The following is a 6,716-nucleotide window of genomic DNA, read 5'->3' as shown; positions in this document are numbered from 1 at the left end:
GTGGAGCTGAAGAAGGCATTTGACCGTGTCCCTTATGGTGGTCTGTAGGGGGCGAACCACGAGTATGGAGTTGGGGCCCTTTACATGGGTGAACAAGCGTGACGAGTCTCTGTACAAGCTGAGCCGGTTAGGATAAAATCCATATAAACGTCTTGGGAAAGATTCTTTATTTTCAGATAATGATGCTGCCATTCAACCTCAGTGAATTGAGAGGAATCTGCAGAGATGAATGGAAGAATAAACCCAAACGAGATCTACTAGGCTTTCAGAGATGGACAGAATCAAGACTGTGGTTACAGCTGATGGTCGTTCACAAAATGAGGTCTGGTTGAGCAGCTTTGGGTGAAATAACTGGACCATAACATAGTGTGGGAAAAGTATTGGGGTGTGAATACTTAGCAGTGGCAAATGGAGAGAGAGAGGGTGATGCTGGAATGTATCAGCAGAGACTGATAGCAACTGTTACACCCCTTCCTCGTTACTGGGTCAGCGAGAGACAAAGAGTCGCTGTGTCTGCATGGGAACCAGAGGGGAGAGATGGGACACGGACAAAGGAGTAGAAGAGGTGTTAAGGCAAGAGGATGAACACAATAGAGAACGTAAATGTTTCTTGCTATTGAGTTTTCTTTCAGAATCAATCATTTGTTTCAAATATTCAGCAAGAAGCTGGAATTAAGGATGCTTTCTTTTGATATTGTAGTAAACTTAAAGATACAATCAGACATTAAAAAGATCAATACTGAGATGCTGTATCGTTGCTGCTGATCTTATTGGATGGAGATAAAAAAATAAACACACTTTTACAAACCTACACAGTTTAAAGGGCATCTTTGGAAACTAAAAGGGGTTATAGTATTAAAACAAATTAATATTTGGTTGTTTAACAGCCCTGAAACCATTATTTAACGAGGATATTGCTCCATCTAGTGGTAGGATGAAGTTATTACATTTGCTGAAACGCATCATAACAGCAGGATCTCTTATTTTTCAAGTAGTTTTCCTAAAACATATTCTTGAAGTACATAATTAGAAGATTCATGTATTTACAGTATGATTTATAGAATAAAATTTACCTCTAATTTGTTTTGATAAAAAAAAAATACCATCCAAGCCAAAACAGGTTTGAGAAATACATGTAGAAGCTACATTTTTGGGGGGTTTTAACTGACCAAAAGAAATGTACAGAAAATTAAAATGGTTGATGTCTTTTTTGTTTACACATGAGCAGGTTTTGTAGTGAAAAGGGTGGAGCAGACGAGGCTTTAAGGAAGCAGGGCTAGAAAACAAAAAAAAAAGAAAAACTAGAGTTTCAGGTCTGTTCAGGTGAGCTGAGACTGAGCCGGCGGGCGGGCGGGCGGGCTGGTGGTGAGGAGTCGGCTTCTAATTGTGTTTTCGCTCTTGCTCTTGTTTGGAAGCGTTTTTATTGAGGAAAGGGATCTGGTAAGTCTCTGCTCGTAGTTTCTATCTTTCTTTTTTTTTTAGTTCTTCTTGCCAGTGGTGATAAACGTTAGGATCATGTTTGTTCTTAAAAGGGAAGCTACTAGGTTCTCATGTTTGCTTATACTCACAGAAACACCAAGGCACTGTATCCTTTGGGGAAACCTCATTTCATTTTTGTCCTATAAAGGTAATATTGTTTTGTTTCTGGATTCCAGTGCATTTTTGCAGAGATTCTGTAGAATTGTGCAATGAATTAATAAAATTCATTCAGCGATTTGTGGAAATTGAATGGGATAAAATTGTAGCCCCAATTTGTGAAAAAAAAACACTTAGACCTTATATATTTATTAATGCAGTTTGATGCGCCTGTATTTTTGTTACTAAACTGCTACAAACTTCATTGTTTTTTATTTGTATTTTAAGGAACACACCGTAACAAAGTAAATAATAATGTCATGTGGAAGTAATATTCTTTGTTACAACTAAGAAACTAAAGAAATGTAGGATATATTTATATTTAACCTTCAATAGAAACTACTCTGTAGATCCACCTTTAGCTGCAGATACAGCCTCAGGTCCGTTAACTTATTGTACGTCTGTACCCGCTTTGCTCGTCTAAAGACAAAAACGTTTTCCCAGGAGACGGCAAGTCTTGCCGTAGGTTGCCTATCTCCACATCTGCTTTTACTAGCTACCCTGTCCTTGATAAATAAGCATCCCTAAACATTATGCTGCTACCACTATGGTGTACTGTTGGAATGATGCATCTACATGTTGAGAAACGTGCGGTGTTGGCTTGGCATTTTCCATGGAGGCAGTTCAGTTTTGCTCGCCTCTGACCAGAACTCTTTCTTTCATGTGTCTAGTTGAGTTTTATATCCTCCCTGCTCCACGTACCCCTCCTCCAGAGTTCTGGATCTGTTAGCTTAGTTGGATAAATACGATGCGGTAGGTTAGAAATGGTGTCATATCTATGTCTGTTTAGTTTTTCACGATGATCAGTATGATGTTGTTCATCATTATCCGTACCAAATGTTTCATGTTTAAGATTTTAAATTTGTTAAGATCATTAACTATAATTGACGATGTTTTCAAACACCAGAATCTAAGGATTTAGTTGTGATGGGGCAACCGTATAATGTTTGACGGTGATGAATGAGATGTGCTCCTTCTAAAACTTCAATAACTTTAAATTCATTAAAAAAAAATGTTTTTTCAGGAAATCCTCACATTTATTGTTGTCTACGGAGCCCCTAAAGGGACATGGAGGGGTAAAAAAGAACTTTTGCGAGATCCCGCAATAGTTTTGCAGGATCTCTCAATACTTTTGCGATATCCCGCAATACTTTTGCGAGATCCTGCAATAGTTTTGCAGAATCTCGCAATACTTTTGCAGGATCTTGCAATACTTTTGTGAGATCCCGCAATACTTTTGCGAGATCCTGCAATACTTTTGCGGGATCTCACAATATTTTTGCGAGATCCCGCAATACTTTTGCGAGATCCTGCAATACTTTTGAGAGATCCCGCAATACTTTTGCGAGATCCCACAATACTTTTGCGAGATCCCACAATACTTTTGCGAGATCCCGTAATACTTTTGCAAGATCCTGCAATACTTTTGCGAGATCCTGCAATACTTTTGCAAGATCCCGCAATGCTTTTGCAGGATCCCGCAATAATTTTGCGAGATCCCACAATGCTTTTGCAGGATCCCGCAATACTTTTGCGAGATCCTGCAATACTTTTGCGAGATCCCGCAATACTTTTGCAAGATCCTGCAATACTTTTGCAAGATCCCGCAATGCTTTTGCAGGATCCCGCAATACTTTTGCGCGAGATCCCGCAATGCTTTTGCAGGATCCCGCAATACTTTTGCGAGATCCCGCAATACTTTTGCGAGATCCTGCAATACTTTTGCGAGATCCCGCAATACTTTTGCGAGATCCCCCAATACTTTTGCGAGATCCCCCAATACTTTTGCGAGATCCCGCAATACTTTTGCGAGATCCTGCAATACTTTTGCGAGATCCCGCAATACTTTTGCAAGATCCCGCAATACTTTTGCAAGATTCTGCAATACTTTTGCGAGATCCTGCAAAAGTATTGCGGGATCTCGCAAAAGTTAATTTTTTGCAAGATCTCGCAAAAGTTTTGCTGGATCTCGCAAAAGTTTATTTTTTTTCTCCATGTCCCTTTAGGGGCTCCGTAGTTGTCAACTAGTGCAGTGACAAAGGATTTTTTTTATTAATATATTATTCTATCAATAATTCTTAAGAGTAATCCTGTACCTGGATAAAAAAAAAAGTTACATTCTGCAGATAGTTCTTTTTCTTATGTAAGCTTATTTTATGAGTAAATAATCAAAAATGCAAATAACTTAGTTAAAAATCCTTTAAAAAGAATAACACACCTAGATAAAAATTTTATTCCATATACCCATAAAAATCCATGAAAAGCTTGATACTTTGGTTAGTTACTTTCTATTAAAACAATTAAGCTACCTCCGGAGTAAAGTGATCATAAACAAAAAAGTGTTTCACCTGATTCTTTTTTTTTTACATTAAAATGGTTAGGTGCTTTTAAGGAAAGGAGAACTTTTCTAGATTCTAATGCATATGACAGTAAAGTAAAAATATATGTTAGTTTTAAAGTAATTATTTATTTAGAATAAGATTATTTTATTTCATTGATGCTTTCCATGAAAGTAACAATGAAATTTCCATTACGAAATTAAACAATTGTTTCAATAATCAATCTGATTAATTGTTTTAGCTCTACTCCTTTTTAGTCTCTTTTCTAGCTTAGTGTAAATTTACAAACCTGCAAATTTTCATATTTAGACTTAGATAATTTAATAAAGCTTTCCACACCTCAAAGAAGTAAATTTAATTTTGCTCTATACATTATTTACATTATCTTTATTTACGCCAAGTCATGAAAATGAAATACAATTTCATAACCTGTGGTTTACGAGGTTCATAGTGCCGACCTTTTTTATTACCGTACGTTTTTGCACCTTTAAAGAAAACTTTTTCAAGCATCATATTTGGTAAATTCCTTTATTAGTTTTTCAAAGTATAAACTTCTGTGTACGAAGCTCTTGAATGCATCACTCAGCCTCTTCCTGGTCCATGTACATCACTTCAGAGGTCAGTTTGGGACACATTCAGAAATTAAGTAAAACACCAGGAAGGATTAAGAGCTCTGGATCAAGAAAAGACAAGAAGCAATAGATGTCAAATATGTAGGAATGTATTGTATTGTGTTGAAGGTAGATTTATGACCCGGAATAAGGATTAGTTTTTATTATCCATGTCTACGTCAAAGGGTAAATCATTTGCTTAGCCTTATAAAACAATGTCAGTATTGCTTGTTTGGTAGCCAGTTAAATCTGTTTGACTTATGTTAACTTAAAATGCTTTTTTTTAAATTTATTTTTGAAGTTGTTTTAGGTCATTTTGTGAAGAATTAATTTTAAAGTTAAAAGCACAGTTTTCTGTAGCAAAACTGTTTCTTCTTGTTTTTTTTTAAAGCGGTTAATCTTTAATCTTTCATTTTCACGCCTGGAGTGATTACTCTACGTCATTACAGCGCTGTCAGGTGATGGATGCACATGTAGTGAGGGGAAATGTTTTCTTTTTAGGCATTAATAATCATAATAATGATGAATTTTATTTGTAACGCACTTTACATTTGACTTCAAATCTCTTAGTGCTACATTTAAAAAAAAAGGGAAAATTAAAACAAGGTTAAAAGACCATAACATTAAAAACACAGTAAAAAGACAATCATTAAAATCAATACATTCAAATGCATACATAGCCTATTAAAAAAAATCTAAAATCAGCAATTGTAGGCATTTCTAAAAAGGAAAGTTTTCAGTCCATTCTTAAAACAATCCACCGGGGGGCCCTAAGGTGGTCTGGGAGGGCATTCCACAGACAGGGAGCTGCGGCTTGAAAGGCCCAGTCGCCCATTGTTTTTAGCCGTTACGTAGCATTACCGTGAACAAGATGGAATCACCTGAGTTGGATGAAAAGTACAATTTGCAGGGATTGAAAAGTCACATTTTTTTGTGCATTTTTGTATTGCAACAACCAATCAGGGACTAGATGTGGCTGTAATGTAAGGTGAAGGATAACAGTGGAGATGAAGCTTTTTTGAATTAAAATCGAGAAAAAAAAACGGTGATTGCAAAATGTCGCGTAGGGAATGCTTGTAAGACATTTCTAAGTGGTTGTCATGGGAAAAAAGTATTCAACTATTCACCCTAGTTTAATAAACGGAGATCGATGGATTTCACTCAGTTGGCACATTTATTCATATCTTTGCAAAGAGAGAACAGTTCATTATACAGCCCTTATGGTACAGCATTCTGCCCTGTTCTGCTAGAGCAGCGTTCGTTCTCCCTTACTTACAACAATGCAAAAGTAGTCAAAGTCAAAACAAACTACAGACAGTTTGGTTAAACAGTAACATGTCATTAATAAATCTTGAGAAAGAATCTGATTTGTTATGTGAAAAAGAAGCAATGTCTGTTCTACAAACACCATCCTACAGAGAATTGTGTGGCCTTGAGAGAGAAACAGACTGAGTGAAAACTTTTATAGTGAGTAAATTGGATAATTTCATATATAATAGGAGAGAAATCCAAATTTTCCGACAACAGTGGCCTTTGAAAAAGCTTTCCTAATTTACCCTAGAAGGACTGTTAAAGCGTTCATTATTCGTCGTACTCTGGCCAGCTGCTCTCTCTCCCCAGCACTGGCGCTCTCAGCCAGCAAAAAGTGCTCCGATTTACAATTTTCCTCCTCCGACCTCCTTCTCTTAGCTTCCAGAGCTAGCCTCAGTCAACTGCTGCCAGCTCTGACCGCCTCTGCCCAGCTCTGAGACACTCTATGTCTGGGCTCTTGCTGTAATCTCCTCCTTTCTAAGCACTAGAATGCCAGCTCATCTTATCTCTGCTGTCCAGGTGATCCTTTCCCTAATTGGGAGAGTTTCAGGTCCTGATTAGACTGAAGTCTGAAGGTGTTCCTGGCAGTGCTGCTAGGCCCTCTTTCCAAACTGGTTCTGTCTAGGAAGAATATTGTGAATTCTTGTGATTTCTTTAGCTTTTCATGATACATAAACCACCATGACTCTGTGTAAATCCAGGTTCGCCATGTTTAGGTGGTGACGCAGTGGTGCGTTTAGCCGTTAGGTGTGAAAGTACTTTAGCAATATTGATCATATCCATCTGGAAACCTTCCGTTGAAGTAATTTTGGGAAGGGGC

At 37.3% G+C, this 6,716-nt stretch overlaps 1 protein-coding gene across 2 annotated transcripts in view; it reads left to right on the top strand.

Moving 5' to 3' along the window:
* mpp7 (membrane protein, palmitoylated 7) overlaps positions 1–6,716 on the top strand; it is a 150,729-nt gene that overhangs the window by 44,259 nt on the left and 99,754 nt on the right. The window contains exon 1 of one of the 2 annotated variants that reach the window (XM_015375519.1): positions 1,341–1,440. The exons of the other annotated variant lie outside the window; for it this stretch is intronic. The gene's annotated coding sequence lies outside the window, so the exon portion shown is untranslated. Of the gene's footprint in view, positions 1–1,340; positions 1,441–6,716 lie in introns of those variants that run through there. 2 annotated transcript variants of the gene reach the window in all.

The sequence above is a fragment of the Cyprinodon variegatus genome, unplaced genomic scaffold (genome assembly GCF_000732505.1).
Source record: "Cyprinodon variegatus isolate N-32 unplaced genomic scaffold, C_variegatus-1.0 Scaffold120, whole genome shotgun sequence".
NCBI classification, from domain to species: domain Eukaryota; kingdom Metazoa; phylum Chordata; class Actinopteri; order Cyprinodontiformes; family Cyprinodontidae; genus Cyprinodon; species Cyprinodon variegatus.
The sequence above is the reverse complement of the archived record's forward strand: the minus strand, read 5'-3'. Positions and strand labels throughout refer to the sequence as shown.